This window comes from Dermacentor silvarum, chromosome 2, assembly GCF_013339745.2.
Source record: "Dermacentor silvarum isolate Dsil-2018 chromosome 2, BIME_Dsil_1.4, whole genome shotgun sequence".
Lineage (NCBI taxonomy): Eukaryota > Metazoa > Arthropoda > Arachnida > Ixodida > Ixodidae > Dermacentor > Dermacentor silvarum.
This window is the reverse complement of record NC_051155.1, coordinates 256,445,973-256,467,119: the sequence shown is the minus strand read 5'-3', so window position 1 is coordinate 256,467,119 and position 21,147 is coordinate 256,445,973.

The window sequence follows — 21,147 nt, the reverse complement described above, 5'->3', positions numbered from 1 at the left end:
CTTGCGCGACGCCAGCGCCGGCACTACCATCTCTTGTGCACTTCGCTGCTTACTCACACCGCGAGACAATTAGGGTTCCTCGATGCCAGCGCCGCCGTTCAACGGCGGCGCTGGCATCGAGGCACCCTAGAGAGAATAGGGAGCCTTAAAACCCCTATATATAAAAAGTAGCGCCATTCTTAGATGATGTCGTCAGTAGTAAGTGGTTCATGTGGAAAGGGAAATGTTGACGCTATCTTCTGCAGCCCTTGAGGGAGCACGGCTCAGCGCCAAAAGATGATGTCGTCACCGCGCTCACCCCGGCGGTTCCTCCTCGCCGCTTCCTGTCGCCCCAGCCGCCTCCGCTCCCCCACTGGTAGAAGGGTCATCACTGCCTACAGACAACAGGGTCTACCTGCTGCGACAACCAGCGACCTCCTGTTCCCGTCGCCTCCCCACCTCCGAGCTCTCCACAGCCTTTTGGAGTTTGTGGAACTGAACGGAATCTCCGCCCATCGCTAAGCGCTCGTCCCTAGCAGGCCATCGCCTCCATCACCAGCCTCCTCCATGATCGGATGAGACTCTTGCTGCTTCTTCTTCTCTTCCCTTCCTTTCAACATCTTTATCTCCTTTTTCCCCTTCCCCTGACGCTGCGCCGTGCTCCCTATTGGGCAGCAGAAATAAGCGTTACTTTCTTCTTCAATAAAATCACTACTACTACTCCCCCACTGGCCGAAGATAGCGCCAACCTTTCCCTTTCCCTCAAGAACCACTTATCATCATCATCTCCCCCACTGGCCAATTCGTGTCACATGGAAGCACGCGTTGCGCTTCTGTGTATATTGTGAGGTGCCTCCGAGACTCCCACGTCCACTTCGCCAGCCGCCCGACAGATGGCAACACCTGTCTGGCATTCTCCCCTGCTTTCCCGCCTTTAGCTTGGAGAGCAGAGCTGAGAGAGTGTCTGCCCCGCTGCCATGGAGGACTGTCGTGTTGAGTCGCGCTAGCGCGCGTTAGCCCTTGTATTGTTCTGTATGCCTTGCCAACATTAATAAAGACGTCGACCTGCGTCGACGTTACTGCCTCATGCCCAGCCTCAAGCCTCTCGCCCCAGCCTCGCCCTCACATTTGGCGCAGTCGACAAAGAATCTTGCCTCGCCGTTCGCTCACGCCGTGCCGCCGCTCCCGCCAAGCCCGCCTAGTCGCCGCCATTGTCTACCTCCCTGCTCCCACCAAGTAAGCGCCATGCCGGGATTGAATTGGGCCGAAGTCGACGCTGCCACCGTCGCATGCTTCAGCACCGAGTTTCTGCAAACCGGGCTCATTCGCCGCGGAATCGACGCTACCGGGTCAAGAGACGATCTGATTCAACGTTTGACAGCGTGCCTGGAGGAAGTTCGTGCAGCGATTCCGAAACCACCGAGACCGGCCTCAGCGCCAGTTTCCTCGACCAGAGTGCAGTTCCATGCCTCGCCCCTGACTCCGACGGTTTGTCAAGCAATACCAGGTGCAACGTCGCAAGTGTATGCGCCCGCCTCGTACGTCCCACCGCCACCGTGGTCCTACCCCACGCCGCCGCTCGTTTGCGACGCCGCAGCCGTGCCAACGCAAGTTTTTTCGCCGCCACAGGAACCGCAGCCTTTTGTAACAACACCCGGCTTTGTAACGGCTCCGCGGTACCCCCAGCCACCATTTGGAGTGCCATTTTCGCCAATGTCACCGCAGTACCAGGCCCCTTCCTTGCCACAGCTGCAAGTGACAACCATGCCCGACATATCGTCTACCCTGCCATTGTTCGAGGACTGCCACAAGCAAAGTGCGCGTTTGTGGATTCAGGAGATTCAACGAACGCAGCAGCTCACTTCGTGGTCGCCAGAAACAACCCGCCTCATCGCCGCAAGCAAGTTGAGAGGCACTGCGAAAAACTGGCACCTGACTCTTGGCGCGCAGTTCCCGACTTGGGATACGTGGCGTAAAGCTTTCCTGGACGCATTCGCCGACGAGCTGACTCTACTGCAATGGCAGCAGCAAATTATGTCCCATGTACAGTCCAGCTCTCAGTCACTTCGCGACTATGCCTATGCAAAGCTTCGAGTAATCGAGAAATGTCCAGCGCCACTGACGGAGCCTCAGAAGGTGGAATATCTCCTGCACGGCATTCAGTGCGCGGGAACCGCAACAAGCATAGCAGCGCAACGCCCATCGTCAGTATCCAACTTCATTGATATATGCACCCAACTTGACAGGGCTATGCAACATATGCAGATCGCAAGCAACCGGGCTGATCGTCCTGAGCAGACTCTTCGCAGTCAAAATAACGGGACTACGCCTTCCAGACAAGTCTCTTCTGCGTCGTTAATGCCTTCAACGGCACCTCCAACAGTCAGCAGTTTCAAGAAAAGCCGTGTGCCCCCGTCTCGCCCTGCCAGTCCTCCACATAGCCGTCGCATAGCAGATCTACCGCCTGCTGAACAGGAAGCGCGGTACTCGGCTCTCTCACAGCGTTATGGTGTCCCTGCATTTCGCCCAGGACAGTCATTGAGCGAAGCTGTTTGCTTCAAGTGTCACGAAAAGGGCCACCTAGCATCAAAGTGCCCAACAAAGCAAGAGACTGTCACACAGCAGTCAGCCACAGCTTCAACATCACTTCATGCAGCAGCCCCTGCATTGCACACAAGCCCTTTGGACGACGTCCATGGCTCCCATCTGGAGTGTTCCTTCTTTACAGCTGACATTGCACTCTTGGGCTCCTACGATGCCTTCCCAGACACAGGGTCCAAGATAACTATAGTGACCAAGTCTGCAATCAAGAATCTTCCACTGATGCCCTGGACACGTGAGCCCTTAGTGGTTGTTGGTGGATCAAGTGTGCATCCCGAAGGCACAGTCTGCCTGAAGATTACAGTGGGCCCCATAACAGCTCTAGTGGAAGCCGCTGTGATCAGCAATAATGTCTTGCCAGTGATACTGGGTGAAGATTGGTTTCGTGCCAGCAATACAAGACTTGTGTTCGGGCCTCCAAATCCAGCTGAAATCCACCATCTGGCCTCTGGTACAGTCATACAGGCGCACCAGAAGCTGTATCCACGTGCCTCATGCGCAGTAATTCCTCGGCAGTCTTTCCTAGCTCAATGTACTGAAGTGCCATGTTCAGACAGTCTCCAGGAAGCACCTCTCCCAGGAATGGAGACCCTTTGGAAGCCTTTGTGCAAAAGCCAGCCAGAACAAGCCACTGTTGCACCAGAAGGTACAGTAGCCATAACAATTCATCCTGATCATCCTCCCGCTTTTGTGGCAAAGGACTCATCAGAGATGCAGCAAGTAGCTCTATCTACGACCCTTTCAGATCATCTCACATTTGCTCGTGATGAGGATGACATCAGCCATTTCCAAGGTGTGGAACATTGCATAGACTTAGTGCCCGATGCCGTGCCGTACAGCCGAAGTCCGTGTCGACTTGCCTGTCTTTTTGCATTGCTAGTGCTGTACTTTTTCCTTTTCTTCTCTAGTTGTGTGAGCAGCAACAGCTCATTATTATCTGTATTCCGCAAGGCCTCCCCAGAAAATCAGTCATGCGTAACTAAGTTAGAGGAAGCAGCATTCACTGTAAACACCACACTCAATACAAGCACTGGCTTCAGTCCATTTGAGCTACTCTTCGGGTACATCCCAAGGCTACCAGCGGAACACTACCGGCCAGTGAGCAACTCCTCGCTCACAGAGCGTCTTCTGGATGTCCAAGCACATCGTACTGAGGCCATGGCTAACTGCGAAGACGCTCAAGATCGCAGGAAGCTCATCTATGACAGAATGCATCGTCCGCATACATTCAGTGTTGGTGATTTTGTGTGGGTCCGTCGCCAACAACGTGTGGTTCAAGGGCTTGAGAAACTGTCCCCTCGCTTCAGAGGCATCTACCGCCTAGCAGAACATCTTAGGCCTGCCACATTTAGGGCCATCCAGGTTTCAAGTCCATCCACCAGGCACTCTGCTCAGCCAAGAACAGTGCACGTTTCGCAACTGAAACGTTATGTGCCGCCACTGCCTGTGAAGTGCCTGGAAGACACAGCGTCAACTTTGTCTTCGTCCTCTGAACAAGATTCGCCTTCGTGCCCTCAGCAGTGCGAACCACCCAGCCTACAGCAATCAACCAGCAGTGTGTCACGTAGCTCAGAAACTGCAGCTGCTTTGCCGCTGAACGCTCAGCGCCCAGTCAGACAGCGCAGACCGCCCACCCATCTTCAGGACTATGAAGTGGACTTTTGAAAGTGCTGTGCTTGTGCCTGTTGCAATTTCTTTAGAGTTTGTCTTTGCCTTTAGAGTTTGTCATCGCAATTTTGACTTTAATCCATGTAAAACATTTATTGCCTTGCCTCGTCTGTTACTATTTGCCTGTCATATGCCTTTGTTTTCCTGCCTCGCCATTCATGCCTAGTATTGCTATACATTGCCTGTTGTCCATGTTTCGCGTTTTCTCCCCTTTGCCCAGCCTTACTGCACAATTTTAATCAAAGAGGACTTTGATCATAAAAGTGGGGCCGGATGTGAGGTGCCTCCGAGACTCCCACGTCCACTTCGCCAGCCGCCCGACAGATGGCAACACCTGTCTGGAATTCTCCCCTGCTTTCCCGCCTTTAGCTTGGAGAGCAAACAAAGCTGAGAGAGTGTCTGCCCCGCTGCCATAGAGGACTGTCGTGTTGAGTCGCGCTAGCGCGCGTTAGCCCTTGTATTGTTCTGTATGCCTTGCCAACATTAATAAAGACGTCGACCTGCGTCGACGTTACTGCCTCATGCCCAGCCTCAAGCCTCTCGCCCCAGCCTCAAGCCTCTCGCCCCAGCCTCGCCCTCACAATATATTTTTCTTTCCAGCGCGCTCCGACCGCCATTCTCGGGCCTGTGCGACGAAAGTGCTGTACGCACAAAGGGATCAAACGTGTTATGGGCAAAAACTTCGTTGTGATGGCATGCTGCTGCGCCTTAAGTTGCCGCAACCGACAAGGCGAGGGCAAAAAGCTTTTTTTTGTTTACCATCCGGCGAGCGCAAACGCTTGCTGCACACTTGGTATTTGCGCCGTCTCGCATCGTCGCGTTGCTACTTCCAAAACGGCATTAATAAGGCCAGTTACTGACCGACGAAGCAAAATCGCACCTCAATAACTGCTCCGCAGGGCGCGATCCAAATTTTCCGTGGATTTCCTCTGGTAGCGCGTTAGCTGTCGTCTGCCACGGCAGGCCCGACGTACGCGGCGCCACTGTCGATATCGCGCCTCGATCTCGCTGGCCGCGCCGAGCGCGACAGCGGAACGGAGGAGGAGGGAAGCGGATGGCGCTACTTTTTATATATAGGGGATTTAGGTAGGTCACTCTAATTTAGGGAGCCTCGATGCCCAGCGCCGCTACGAGAGAATAAAGTCCCTATATAGACTGTTTTTTCACGGGCGCCGCCATTGCGTAGGCAGTGGCGCCATCTATGGGCAGTTGGCATGCTGGCTTGGGCGAACGCCCGTGTTGTATGCTATGGAATATGATCGGCGGCAGTTTCTGGTGGATTTTTTCGCACTCGCGCGATCTATTTAGCATGAAATGGCGTCTTGCACGTGGGGAATGGTCCTGTGAGGCGTAGTGAAGGAATTTAAGTCTGAAGTAATTAAGCGGCTGCAGTTTCTGCTGGCGTTAGGGCGAACGGAGCACCCAGCGCGAGGTGTGCGCGTTTGTTTGAGCGGCTTACAATATAGCCTCGGATATGAGTTACGTATTTCTGAAAATTCGTTTCACGAATGTTACGTTACTGCAGCATTCTCAGCACTGTAATTCTAAGCTCTGGTTTAGCTGCAACTAGAAGTTACGAACCATTTGACGATCCTTATATATACAGCGTAGGTACTGCTGGAGAATAAGTCGTGCTGTTTACTTTGACAAGCGTTCAAGTTGTTATCTGTAGATACATTGAACGGCTGCCTTGTTTGCTGGGCAAGGCTTCCGCCCACAAATAAAATAGTTTGGTTAATAATAACCTTATACCATACAGTGTGAATCACACTTTTCGAGTGGTCGAACGACCAGCTGCAGACTGCGCGAGCGTCCGAGGCAGTACTAAATGCTCTGTGATAGATCTGTTTGTTCTATATAGCGCATGTTCCAAGTGGTTCAACCATGCGGCACGACCATGCGAAGTCTTATTGCGTCGTTATCCTGTGTTCTGTTTTATTATTGCGATTGCAATTATATGGACACTTCAACCGGATTTCTGCCGTCGCCGTGAGGTTCCGTATAGATAAAATCTTCGCCGCGCGCCGTATGCCCGAGCGGAAGCGTGCGGGGACGCGCGCTATCACGGAGAGCGAACGCACCACGACAGTTTTAGTTTAGCGTTTTTACGCTCCGCTTAGCCGCTGAGCGGAGCGGAAGCACGAATGCGCATGCGTCCTCCGCTTAGCCGTAAGCGGGCTAGCGGAGCGAGAAACACGGTCCGCTTACAAGCTGCCTAAGCGGAGCGGGGAGCGTTGCTGCCGTCTTTCGCTAGCGAGGGTGGGCGATGCACGCGCCCTCTCTCGCGCGTGCATCGAAGCGCCTTGCATCGAGGCACCACTCGTGCGAGCGCGAGTAACTTGTGTAATACACCTCCAACTGGTTATTTAAGGAAATAAAGTGAACAGCACAGCTAACAAAAACGCCGCGAGCGCATTGGCGTCAGAAAGGATTGGATTGGATTCGAAATGCAACCTCGCTGGCTATCACGTGGCGTTCAACAAGTCGACGTTTCATTTTCCACTCGATAAAATGGACCGCTAACGCATTACAAGCACCCGTATAGATACTTAATGAACAAATAAGTTATATATATTCGTCTTACTTTGTAAAAGTGACAAAACGTTCTTTTTTATTTTGTTTCACTACGCTGAATTTGGCCAGAGGGCGCTGCCACTACGAAAGGTCTAGGGTGCCTCGATGCCCAGCGCCGCCGTCCAGGGTGGAGACAACCCCGCTGGCGCCGCCATATTGTGTCACACGAGCTGAGACTCAGCTACGCTTGCGTTCATAAAGTGTTACTCGCGGCGCACTTCCAAGTGCTTTGCCTTGATGAGGATTTTTTTATCGGTGTCCCATCTGCATATCTTTATAACCAATAGCCGTTAACTCGTCGAAGGTCGAAGACGTAAATGTATGGCGCCGGGAACATGCCCCAAGTTGTCTAATTCAATCACATTTAATATGCCGTGTGTATGTTTAAAATACGCACTATTTTTTTTTTTTTGCGCTTCGATGCTTGGTATATAAGGTTTGCGACCCCCTGTGTGTGGAAGTTTTTCTTTTTCGCTGTTGTATTTTGGTGTACACGTCACGCCTCCTTTACCGTAGCCAGCCACTCGCGCACGGCGGTTAGTTTCCCTTGCGTTGCGCGTGCTCTTCGCGTTCGTTGCAATTATTTGACGATATCTACGCGCAATTTTTGCTTTTTTTTGCCCACAAAACTGTGTGCTGACAGGATTAAGCTGGTGTAAAAATAACTGCGATGTGAAAATAAGGTTTAGTTAGTGCTGTAGAGAAAAATGTAACGTAACTTGTCTGTGTCAATCTTGCGTAGTACACACAAGAAATCAAACGATGCACAAAATACATTTACTTATAATGTCTAGTACTATCAATCATGAAAGAGATATGTACATGAAAAATTATATGTACTGTGTGGCGCCTGAAGGTTATGTTAAAAGACGAGATAAAAAAAAAATTCGCAAGGTAGGCTCGACACACAAATCGGGATAGAGAGAGTTTTTTTTATTTATTCATTACATGGGGGGGGGGGGGGGTTCAAGTGAGTACATCAACCTTATTACACACAATATAAATCGAAAACAAGAATGCAAACAAGAAAACGCAACCGCGGGTAATATTAATCAAGATATCCAGCCAGAATACATACATCAGCTACCATCGACTACGTCGCATCAGCCAAACACATCGATGGCGAGTACAGAACATTTCATAAATAACCATTAGAACACTGATAACTACATTGCAAAAATAAACAACACTGCATACATATCACTTACAAAAACCGTAAATGAAACTAAGACAGTCAAATACAGATTAGCAATGTTTTTCACTTCGAAAATATAGTCCATGATGATGTAGGGCTGCTGACTTTAACAGACGGCGCCCATCCTGTCGATTTCCCTCGTACTGGTCCTCTTCAAAGTGTTTCTAAGTACAGGTAAAACAACAAAAGTGATTATTGATATGAAAAAGTAAAGTTGCCTTGTAAATACAGAGAACCCATTACAGTGCTTAAAAATAAATTTTAGCAGACGCAATGCTGTATTACCTCGCTTCACACGTTTCGAAGAAATGCACAGGCTACAACAGACACCATGCGAGAAAGCGCCGAAACATTTTGGTCTCATGGTGCCCCTTAACTCTACTACACCTGGGCATACCGTGCACAGGCATTTAAAGGCCGTCACAGTACCCACTACGATCGGGAATGAGCACGAATGACCATCGGCTTACGATCACCACGCTACAAATATGTACAAGTCTAAAAAATCAGCTATGTAACGTAACACCCTGAGGTCCGCAAGATATCTCCTGAGAAATCAGAGAAAATCACAATGTTTCGCTTACCACGTACAAAACAGCCGCTCTCCCCAGACGAAGCACTGCGTTCTTTAGTCCCAAATAACCAGTACCGAAAAAAGAAAAAAAAAAGAAACAAGAGACACACACGATGTGTGCTTCCCGTGAAAAAGGAAAATAGGTGGCTTACGTGACGATTCGTAGCTAATGTAAGAATGTTTCGCGGCTAAGCGTCTTCGTCAGTCCTTAAAATAAGGGTACAGACTGCGCCCATCAAAACGAAAAAAGCCTATGCGACGCGCGCTCGCAAACCATACGCTACTCAGACAGCATCGGTGCAGTGCTTACTTAGTTCGTGAGCGAACGTAGGTACGTGAGCGAGGATCAGAGAAATGAAAAACACGGTGCGGTAGTCTAAACATTCTTGACACTTACCTCGCAAATGCAGGAGTTATCCGTTGCCTTCCAGTGATCGCGCTTTACTTGGGCTTCCCATCTCTTCCGTCGCTCTGGGTCCCGGGGGAAGCGAAAACAACGCAGTCCTTTACGCGTCGATCCGGCACACTTGGGAACACATGTCGACACGATGCACTTGATAGCTTGTCAGTCATGCGGCTGAACATTGTCTAGCAAGTAGAAGCGTCCGCGAAGCATCCGCGCGCACTGTGCCTCGAACTCAGCACCGGCACCAAGCAATCGCAACGGCTCGCTGTGACACAATATGGCGTCGCAGCGAGAAAGCGGCGGCGCGGGGGCGGTCAAAGGTTGGCACCACCCTGAACGGCGGCGCTGGCATCGAGGCACCCTAGAAAGGTCCGCTCCGCTACGCTACACGCGTAACTAAAACGTGAAAATCGCCCGCCGCTCCGCTGTGGCTTAGCGGGGCAACTCGGAGCGGAGCGGACCGTAAAGACGCTCAACTAAAACACTCTGGCCAAATTCAGCGTAGTGAAACAAAATAAAAAACCGTTTTGTCACTTTTACAAAGTAAGGCGAATATCTATATATAAATTATTTGTTCATGTGGTATCAGACGGGTGCTTGTAATGCGTTGCCGGTCCATTTTATCGAGTTGGAAAGGAAGCGTCGACTTAGTGAACGCCACGTGATAGCCAGCGAGGTTGCATTTCGAATCCAATCCAATCCTTTCTAACGCCAATGCGCTGGCGACGTTTTTTTTAGCTGTGCTGTTCACTTTATTTTCTTAAACAACCAGTTGGAGGTGTATTATACAAGTTATTCGCGCTCGCGCGACTAGTACCTCGATGCAAGGTGCTTCGATGTACGCGCGAGAGAGGGCGCGTGCATCTACCACACTCGCTAGCGGAAGACGGCAGCAACGCTCCGCGCTCCGCTTAGGCAGCTTGTAAGCGGACCGTGTTTCTCGCTCCGCTAGCCCGCTTACGGCTAAGCGGAGGACGCATGCGCATTCGTGCTTCCGCTCCGCTCAGCGGCTAAGCGGAGCGTAAAAACGCTAAACTAAAACTGTCTAATAGACAGTTTTAGTTTAGCGTGGTTACCGGAATAGCGGGCGTACCGGAATAGCGGGATCGAAGTGCGCATGCGCAGAACGCCAGCCGACCCATACCGTTTACCGTGCGCACGCTATTTCTCAGAGTTAACGTTACCGTGTTAGCGTGGTGTACGTAGTGTACGTAAAACATGGCGGCGGTCCCGGTCGCCCGCTTCGAACTGAATTTGGCGTTGTTTTTGTAGAATTCACTTCGTTCGTAGAAAATGACTGCGAAAACGACTTTTGCTTAGTCTCATGCCGCTTCGCCGAGAAAGTGTTATGGCTAATCGTGAGGAATTTTCGAGATCGCGTATCGTTTCGAACGCGCCTAAGCCTAACGAGAGAAATTATTTCTGAGATGCGAGCGCCATCTGTCGCTAAAGTCGGGAGATAGGCGCGACGACGACATATGGCCTCTGAGATGCGAGGATTTCGGAGGCTATGGTAGACAGCCTGTACTGCTTGTCTGTTTCGTTGCAGATCGACGGACATGTGAAGTAAAAATACAACGCGCTCCTGGCTTCCATTGCGCTGCCTACCGCACTTTCCGGACGCACACACACATAGAATTAGGTGCCCTGTGTATGCGAAATTCAAAGCGTAATGGAATAGCGTCCCGCACGTAAACTACGCTATCACGCTATACTAAAACTCTCTTTCTACAAAGTTCGTTTGCGGAACGGTAACGCTATTTCCCGTAACCCCGCCATTACGCTAACGCTAAGCTAAAACGGTCTATTCTCCCACGCGCAAGCAAAGAAGCGGGAAGCCAGCGCCGGAAGGAGCGGGGTGGGGGGGGGGGTGGTAGGGGGGTGGGGGGCGCACTTCTATTCTGCCAACAACCGCGCTCGTCGCTCGCCCGCACCGTCTCTTATCTCCACACGGCTCTGACCTTTCTATGCGCTGTGCATTCGCCGCTCAGTTTCCGTTGAAGCGATAGACCGCACGTACACTCGGCCACAAAATATTGCGGGGGGTGCGAGCGCGCGACACATAAAACCCCTTTATATTAAAAGTAGCGTCACGCTTTGAAGAATGCCGCCACCTCCTCGCACACCCTGTCCGAGGCCGACGCCGCGTCGGTATTGGCCTAATGGCATCACGTAGACCGTCGCGCCGCTGGGAGCTGGCTGCGTTTGTTTACGATCATGCTCCATCGCCATTTTCGCCCAAGAAGCGTCCACCGACTGGCGAGGAGCACAGCGATAGCGGCGAACACAGTCGGCGATCGTCGAATCTGATCAGCGGCGAAAGATAAACAAGTGCACGTGTTTCAAGCGGTGTAGGCAGCGCAACGGTCGAAAAAGGAGCGCGAAAGAGAGCAGAAATGAGGAGGAGGGAAGGCGGAGGAGGAGAGTGTCGCTACTTTTTATATATAGGGGTTTTACGTGGCGAAGCAGTCCTCCTCTCCTTCTAGCGGCGCACCCCTGGTGTCGAGACCGACGCTTGCGCGCATGCGCGTCCCTCCGTGACTGCAAGCGTGCATGTTCCCGCGCTTGCTCTTTGCGCGCCGGCGATATCCGAGTGTAGTCGCGAGGTGGCGGTTTCCACGGGCATAACTATGGGAACAGTGAGCTGGCGTGCGTAGCTGCGGCCGCTTTTTGTCGCGTCACGAGCGCGGATGCATATCTCCCGGTCGCGAACGCAGCAACGCAGTTCTTGTTTCTGCGCTGAGCCTTTTCGTGGCCAATCCAAGGTAGATATACCTGGTAGCGAAGCTTCCATAGGAGCCCATACGTTCAAAACATGGCGGTTTATCGGCGGTTCATGGGGCTTAGCGCCATCTATGTGAGGAGGGAACACTTCCGGCGAAAAAAAATAATGTGACGTCATATCCGGTAAAAACAGAAGTGACGTCATTTGGTTCTCAAAGGCGCGAAATTTGTTTTCGGAGGCCTGCCACTACAGCTGTAAATTCAAATGCCCCGCCATACGACTTGATGGGCGTTGCGAGCTTTCAGTGCGGAAAGCGATGCAGGAAAAGGTCAGCCGTACGGGTGTCGAAATCGCATCGCAGCACAGAACATACTTTCTTTGGAGGCCGATGAACGCTTTTGGCGTGAGTGCTCGTAATTTCGTCGGACGTCAAGCCCGTCGGCCCGCGCTGTCGCACGAAAACAACTAAATTAAACAATTATCTGGTGGTCGCAACTTACTGCTTTTGACTGAATAGGTTAAGAAACAATGAGACTACCCGCGTCACCAAATTCAGACAAACGTCGGCAAGCAAAACAACACAACATGTGTGGGGGGTGTAACAGGTTAACTTTACGAGCGCGCCTTTCTGCACAGTTCAAGGGCTGCATTGCATTGCAAGTGATAGCGGCATAGAGAAAGGAATTCAACAAGAGGGGACACTCCCATAGGGCCCAGCGGCCGAATTGACTGCAGCGTGCCAAGCGGTCGGTGTCGATCACTGGCATCACTTCCGGTTTCGGTTCTGGGCGCGCGTATTTTGAACGCAAGCTAGCACGCCGGCGGTGCCCCCCCCCCCCCCCCCCCCTTTTTTCCTTTTTTTTTTTTTTTTGCTCTTCGTGCAGAATCGGTTTATTATTTAGTAAAAATGATTGCGAACGATCTCGTAAAGTTCCATCGAATCTGTGCCACGTGCAATTTCACAAAGTAGACGCAAGACCTTTTGTCCAATGAGGAAATATTTATTTTGCTCTATATAAAAGCTCGTTCCACGCTTTTTGTGCGTTCATCCAACGTTGTGACACCAGCAGGTAAGGCAGTCCTGTATGAAGCTCCACCGGACGGTACCAGCTGAAAAAAAAAAGTAAATTACAACCATGTTACATTTGCAAGCACGTAACAGCATGTTACACGCATGAGTCATTTTGGTATTTAGACATAGGAATACTGCGTGTAGAGACGAAACGTGCGAAAGCGGTGAATGGGCGGCATTACAAACAAAAGCGATTCGCTTTTACATACATCGCGTAGAAAATACCCCACTCATCCCAAACATATATGAAAATATCTGATTTGCAAGCGTTCCCCAATTTCCGGGCATTATTTCCTGCACTTAGGCAGCACAATTACACGAGCGACTTCGCATTTCCAAAACTTGGCCTCGGGCGACGCGACGGTACGCGACATACACAGAGACGGACGCAACAAGCACTCAAGACAAATGCGTGGGTGCAATGCCTCTTTTCAGTCCTTTAGAAGACGTAATTTTCGAATTACAAGTTTCTGATATGTTCGTCGTTCGCGCGTTCTGCCGGCGCCAGCAGCACACCCCATGTTATCACTCTTGGCAATCGCCCATCGCGTTTTCAACAAGCGTGAGTACCGAAAGAAGGTATATGTTGTTGCGGAGCCACAAAAAACGTCATAGACTTGTCCCTCGAAGATTCATTACACGCCAAACTAACTTTATCACCACGGCCCAGCTGCTTATCGCTAACTGCGTTACAGCGCGCTGTGCGGCCAGCGTGCCTCAAAAGTACTCCAGAAAGTAACGAAATTACTTTTCAGTAATGTCTGGCGTCAGAGAAAGCGGCACAAACTTCTCCTAGCAAGATGCACTAGACTACACACCACGGCTGAGTTCTCGCTAACTGCGACACGGCGCCCTGTGCGGACAGTGTGGCTCAAAAACCGAGATAAGTTACAATAGTCCCCTAGGAAGCGTCGGAAACATGTCTCAGCACGATTCATTTACTCAAGTTAACTGCGCCAGGATGACCGAGCTGTTTTTCGCTAGCTGCGTCTTAAGTCTCGGTCCCGGCCGTGCCGTAAGCCTAATTGCGTCGTAGACTGTGAAACAAGATTTCTCACCTTGCCGTATTCCAATAGTGCAGTGGTGTCTTGTCCCAGTGCAGAAGGAACGCAAGAATACGCCGAGAGCCCAATAAACCAGGTTACATTAAAAAAAAAAAAAAAAAAAAAAAAGAGACAGACGGGTCGCCGCGCGCGAGCGCTCGCAGCCATCCTCGCTGGCTTCGGGGGAGTGTCTGGCGGATGACGCATGTATCTGGCGCGTCAGTGGCGTAGCCAGGGGGGGGGGGGGGGGGGGTTCAACCCCCCCCCCCCCGAAATTTTTTCAGCAAACCCCCCCCCCCCCCCCCCCTACTAACCCACCCTTTGTTTTCGTCGCTTCGCGCTGACATAATTCATGAAACCGGTGCTACTATCACAATTTAATTCCTGGGCGCTTCCGTTTGGGTTGGTAATTTACAGCGAATCATGTCTGCATATGGAAAAAACTGTCACGGTGTTTGTCAAGGCTTGCACACTCTGTGAAGTTTTGGGCGAGAATGTGGCGGCCGCATTCTGAAGCAACAAATGCGCAACAAATGAAGCAACAAATGCGGCAGCCGCATTTTAGATGATGGCGAAAACGCTCGACGCCCGTTTACTTAGATTTAGGCTGCACGTTAAAGACCCCAGGTGGTCGAAATCTCCGGTATACATTTCCGCCGCTTCCCTTCAGGTGCCGGTTAGGCCGCGCTCGCGCAGGATTTTAGGCTACGTTCACACTTGGTCTCGAAGCTGTAGGAAGCGGCAAAATCTCGCCTAGGCGGCAAAACAGGCAGAAAAACAGGCTGCGAGCCAAATCGGTCTCGGGCCGATTTTTTCGCCATGGCGAAACGGAAACGCGGTGGAAAGTCGTTCTGCTTCACTGGAAGCTACACTAGCATGTAAACAACCGGACCCGGTCGTAAAATGGCACCGGGCACAAAAACCATGGCACCAAAAGTGTAGGCTGTAATGCTGATCGACGCGATCAAGAACCAGCCCTTGCTCTACGACAAGAGTGGCACTAAAACGTACTGTCAGCAATACTCGCGATAGTATTAAACGTCGCGCGACCGGAGGTGCGGCAACGAAGCCTTGGCGTGACCCAACTTCTCGCGCTTTTGCAAAGCCAGGCGAACCCACCACCGCCGTTTCCGAGGTGTCCGCGTCTTCCGTTTATTTAGTGTCCATTTCTAGAAAACAAGTAGGTAGAAGTATAAAAGCCATTTCTTCTTCCACTTCCATGGCAGACAATAGTTAGGCAGATTCCTCGTTGGCGCTCCATAATTCTCCTCGCACGTGTACGGTATGTTGCAGAAGTCGCGGGGTGCTTTTCTCGTCGCGACGATAGATTGGGAGCGTAGGTCTCACGTAGGACGCGCAGGTTTTGGCGAGCCCCAACACAAGGGCCAGCCCAGGTTTTAGCTGTGGTGTTCCCGTTGCCCCTTTGGTGTCCTGGAGGCGCCGACAATACGAAATGATGAAATGTTATTACAACTTGTAAATAAAAGCTATTAAAGAAATATCACGCCTAGGCACCAACCTGTGACTCAGCGCTACCGCGCCCGTGTGCGGAGAATTACGGAACGCCAACGAGGAATTTACCGAAGGTCGCAGATGACACGCGAAGTTGCGTAAAATGATCACTTTTCATGACGGTACGTGGGTCAAAGAATGAACATACCGCTCGAAATAATGCGATAATGAGCGCCACCACGCCGACAAACGTACGCAGACTAGATGGATCTGGACGAAAACGGCAGCGGCGGCCGCGGCGGTAGCAAAACAAATGTGAACAACTTGGACAGGCGCGGAAAAAATTTTCCGGCCGATTTGGCCTTTCCGCCCGCTTGCCGCTTTCCAAGTGTGAACGTAGGCTTAGTCTGCGCGAGAAACGTCTCTTGTTTGCGATTGCGCCCCTACGGAAGGCTGGTAATTACTGTTGTGTTGTTGAATCCCAAACCAGCAATTACGGAAGGCTAGTAGTTGCTGTTTTGTTGTGGAATCCCAAACCAGGAATGTACACACGAAGGGGTTGATGACAGCAGTGAAATTCCACCGACTCGCAATAGAATGCACGAAACAGACAGCCGACAAGCATGAAGTGTTGTGTGCAGTACAGCGTAAGTAAACTCTTGTTGCAGACGCTGACAGTCCTCGTCGGAGTTCACGCGTCCTGAGAAATTGTTTATGCGCACTATGCACTGAATAATACCGGAGTTCATTCCTGCATCACTATAGTACACCAATCAGTCGAGATTCTGTGAGGTACAAGGCCGCTTCCTGTTTGCACCGGCGTAAGTGAAGCAGAAATGATTTGCACGCACTACTTTAAATGCGTACACATGCCATATCTATGCTGTGCGGTGAAATATTCTGTACAATTCTGAATCTGTTGACGTAAAGGCAAATGACGGCTGCACGCTCGCACACAGCGCAAGACACAGCGGCCCATGCACTTGCCGCAGGAAATGCAACCCTCTCGTATAAGGGAGCGAGGCGACGAAAGCTTCGAAAAAAAAAATAATAAAGCCTTACGCGTTTTTGCGCGTATTTAAGTTTTCTAGCGCAAAGACAGCAGCGAACAAGTTATTGCTATGGGAGTAGGTATAGCCTGGTCACACGTACATTTTCACGCGTATAGCCGTCCTTGACTTGTGAAACGCACTTCGCCCCGACGAGGACGACGCCATCTACGCTTAACGGAAATTAACAATTAATGATGTCTTCTCCGATCGCACGGTGTCAATGATGCGTTTTCGAAGACTGGTCCATTCAGTGGCGCGATGAGAGACCGTTGCTCCAAACGCCCACTGTACCTGTCGTACTTACTGTATTTAATGAGCTTACTTTAGTTTTTACTTAATATCTTCACAAGCACACGCACACGCGAGGGGGGGGGGGGGGAGGTAGGGGCGGTCCCATGTCTTTGATATACATGTCTAGAGTCTGCTTACACTACCGCTATTTATTATCGATCACGTGACCTAGAGGAAAGCAGAAGCTTGCCCCCCCCCCCCCCCCCCCCCCCCCCGGTCGGGCCGGTGAACCCCCCCCGAAAAAAATTTCTGGCTACGCCCCTGTGGCGCGTTATTGACCTGTGGCTAGGTAAGGCAAGGAAAATAAGTCGCAAAGCTTAAGTTCATTTATACGCAAAACGTTTTAGTTTTCGCGGCAAAGAATTAAAAAAAATGAATGAATGCCTGTTAACTTAAGTTCACTTTCTTTTTTTTCGATGCTCCCGGCAGCTAACGTTCGGTGTCAAAAGTATAGCGTGACGTATGGTGACGTGTTTTCTGTTGCCAGTTTTTGCCGAGTGTCCCCTCTTGTTGAATTTCTTTCTCTATGATAGCGGCTTCAACGCCCGCCGCTATCAGTGGGCGCTCTTACGGTGGGCGCTGAAAAAATGTATTTTTTGATAATGATCACGTAAGACAGAATTGTCTCTTCTTTTCTCGCCATCCGCATATAAAATTTATTTTATATGCGGATGGTATTGATATTTACGTTGAATGAATCTGTGTCTCTATTTATAAAACGCTTTTTTCTTTCCCCATGTTTGTTCCCTCCAAACATAGTGGCGCTTCAATCGCTGCTCCCATAACCACCATTGCTGATGTCGGTGACAATTCGTTCTGAACCGCTTTTCGCCCGAAGCTTCGCGACCTATGTGAATCGACCTTGGCCAATCTTCGTTCTTGTTTTCTTGTTTTGTTCTCCCGCAGAAGAGCGTGGCAGAAAAGAGACAGGAAAGATGAAAATAAACTTATTTCCTTTATATCAGCTAAGTTTTGCCCGTCGAAGCCGCCACAGTGCCAATCGCAAGAGGGGCACCTCGCGGCCACACTGGGATGTCGTCGGCGCGCAAGGAACAAGCGCGGAAACATGCACGCTTGCAGTCACGGAAGGACGCGCATGCGCGCAAGCGTCCGTCTCGACACCAGGCATTTACCTCCATGACACCAGGGGTGCGCCGCTAGAAGGAGAGGAGGACCGCTTCGCTAAAGCCCCTATATCTAAAAAGTAGCGCCATCCACTTCCCTCCTCCTCGGTTCCACTATCGCGCTCGGCGCGACCAGCGCGATCGAGGCGCGATATCGACAGTGGAGCCGCCTGCGTCGGTCCTGCTGTGGCAGACGACAGCTAAAGCGCTACCAGAGGAAATACGAGGAAAACTTCGATCGCGCCCTGCGGAGAAGTTTTTGAGGCGCGATTTTGCTTCGTCAGTCAGTACCTGGTCTTAATAATGCCGTTTCGGAAGTAGCAACGCGACGATGCGAGACGGCGCAAATATCAAGTGTGCAGCAAGCGTTTGCGCACGCCGGATGGTAAACAAAAAAAAAGCCTTTTGCCCTCGCCTTGTCGGTTGCGGCAACTTAAGGCGCAGCAGCATGCTATCACAACGAAGTTCTTGTCCCTAACTCGTTTGATCCGTTTGTGCGTACAGCACTTTCGTCGCACAGGCCCGAGAATGGCAGTCGGGGCGCGCTGGAAAGAAAAAAATATACAAAAGCGCAACGCGGGCTTCCACGTGACATGGATTGGCCAATGGGGGAGCGGAGGGGGCTGGGGCGACAGGAGCACGCTGTAAGATGATGATGATGATGATAAGAATAAGGAGAGGTGCTGACACTCTCCCCCCATCGCGCGCGAAAGCGCCGCTCGCTCGCGTCCAGACATAGCCTCCTATATAGGAGGCTATGGTCCAGATTATGTTCGGCCATAGCCTCCTATAATTTTTAATATAGGAGGCTATGGTTCGGCTTGGTTGCAGCTGGTTCGGCGCCGTCGTAGAGGGCGCTGCATGCGGTATGCGGTCCCAGCCTGGGCGGCAAGGCGCGTGCTGCCGCTGCTTCGTCTTCCTGCTTGCATGTGCGGTTGCGCTGTTTTGAAGGCACGATTTTTGTTCACATTCGTTTCATGAGCTTGTGCTTGGGTATTGTCGCCACGGGCCCTCGACGAAGGTGGCAGCGGCCTTCTGAGGGACGTTTGAAATGGCTTGAAAGTGCTTCGTTCCGAACTGCAATTCTGGATACCTGACTTGTGCGGAGCGTGTGCCTTTATTCAAAGCGCCGTCCGACAGCGGTAGTCTAGAGCAGTGGCGCCGTGCAAATCTGAGGGCAGACCGAACTCTAACGCCTACCGACCATGTCTGCACCAGCCATTTTTCAGAGGATACGATATCGATGGCATATTGTCACGACGTCGAAAGCTCGAGGGCCAAACGAAACGCACTTGTCGGCAGAGGCAGTAACAAGAACGGATGGTTTTAAAATACCGCACGCTAGTCACTGCTTCTTCTTCTTGCTATGTTTTTCATAAGTGCCGATGTGTCTTATGTTGTCGTCATCGCCGTGCTAGACACGTGGCAATATTACGCGGAGTGCTCGATAAAAGGATTCCCACCTTATTTCCAAACTGTCCAAAGAATCTCACACGGTCAAATAAACCTCGAAAGCCGCTGCGGAAGAGAGAACCTCCTGTGTGCCGCAGTAGTTGCTGCAAATTTTGCTGCATGTACAAGATATATACTGGGTGGTTTACGATCATGCACCAAGATTTGAAAATATGTAAATGTCATGTAGCTGGACAGAACCAAGGTAATCTTGTCTGCCGTCGCTTGGAGATATTCAGATTATTTTTTTATTCCGCTTAATTACATAATTATTTTTTAAATTTATTAATTAACTTTTTTAATGCTATAATTGGATAAAAAGTGTGAACGAGAGAATTGTACAGCAGCGTGGAAAACTCCCAATATAACTTTCTGTTGCTCAATACGTGATACATAAAAGTGTTTTCCGAGCGTGAACGAAACCCGCGAATACAGCAATATTGCCTCGCGATTGGCCGCTCGAGGCACTTTGCGTGTATTCGTGAGCTTCTTTCATGCTCGGAAAAACACTTTTATGTAGCACGTATTGAGCAATAGAAAGCTGTATCGGGAGTCTTTCATGTTGCTCTACAATTTTCTCATTGACAATTTTAATCTAATTATAATTGAGAAGTTGATCAATAAATAAAAATAATTATCTAATTAGGCGGAATGTAAAAAATAACTGATTATCTCCAAGGGACGGCAACAACATTACTATGGTTCTGTCCAGCTACGTGACATTTGCATATTTTGAAATATTTGTGCACCCTGTAAATTACTGCTGTTTTCTGTGCAGATGTGTCCCTGATTTTCAGATTTGTTCCATCCTGGCTACCGAATTTTTTTTTTTTTTACAATGCGCGTGCGGTGTATATTACACGCTTGCATGTTTTTATACAACATTTTTCCATTGTGGGAGTGTATGAGACCGCAAGCTTCTGGGATGGTTATCATCTATTAAAATTATCGAGCTGCTTCATGCACAAGTTTTTTCGTATTGTGTCTATGCAAAAAAAAAAAAAAAGGTCTATGGGATTATTGTGTGGTGGGTGTAAGTGTATTTGTGGACAGGCTGTAGCATGCATTGTCAAACGCGCTTACATTGGCACATTCTCATATGCAACTTCAGAAAAAGAAAGTCACCTCTTTTTTTAGATCTTGCAAGAGCCACTCAGTCCTCAATGGACGAAAGCCCAATGAATAATATACACGGTCTATGTTAAGTGGAATTGAAATAAAAAAAGCATTTGCTCAGGTTTTCATCAGTAAACTGTGGTAGTGATGCTCTAATTCAAGATAGACGCCTGCCTTCGTCCCGTCTAATAAATTCCCATTTGAAAGAGTAGCTGATGTGCATTCTCATCTTAAGTTCTAGCCATGAACAGCCACTTTGCTCTAGTGCATTGCATATCGCAAGCTTGCGCCGTTTAATTTCTTAATTTATATCGCGGCCACATTGAATTCGCGCAACGATGATTCAACGATTTTCTGAGTGTGAATGGAAGCAGCGATAAGCATGATGATGATGATGAAAACATTTTATTGACAGGAAAGGGAGAGGGGAGTTAGGGGAAGGGTGGTCGGATCCTTATTCCGGGATTCCGTTGGCTAAGGCCGCCGCCCTGGCTCTTTTCACGAGGGCTTGCTGGTCCTCGAGGGTTGAGCTGGACAGGGCTGCCTCCCATCCTTCCCACGTTGGCTGTTGTGTGGTTTCTAAGGCACTATTAGCCTGACAGGCCCATACCATATGGTACAAATCTGCTTTCTGCCCGCAGAATTTACATTCGGCTGAAAAGGATTGTGGCCCGATAGCATGTAGCTTTACTGGATTGCTAAATGACATGGTTTGTAATCTCCGTAGAAGACATTCTTCTGATTTATCTAATCCTTTGGCAGGGCCCGGGTATTTTCGTCGCGATAGGCGCAAGTGCTGTAATACATCTGCATAAGTTACTAA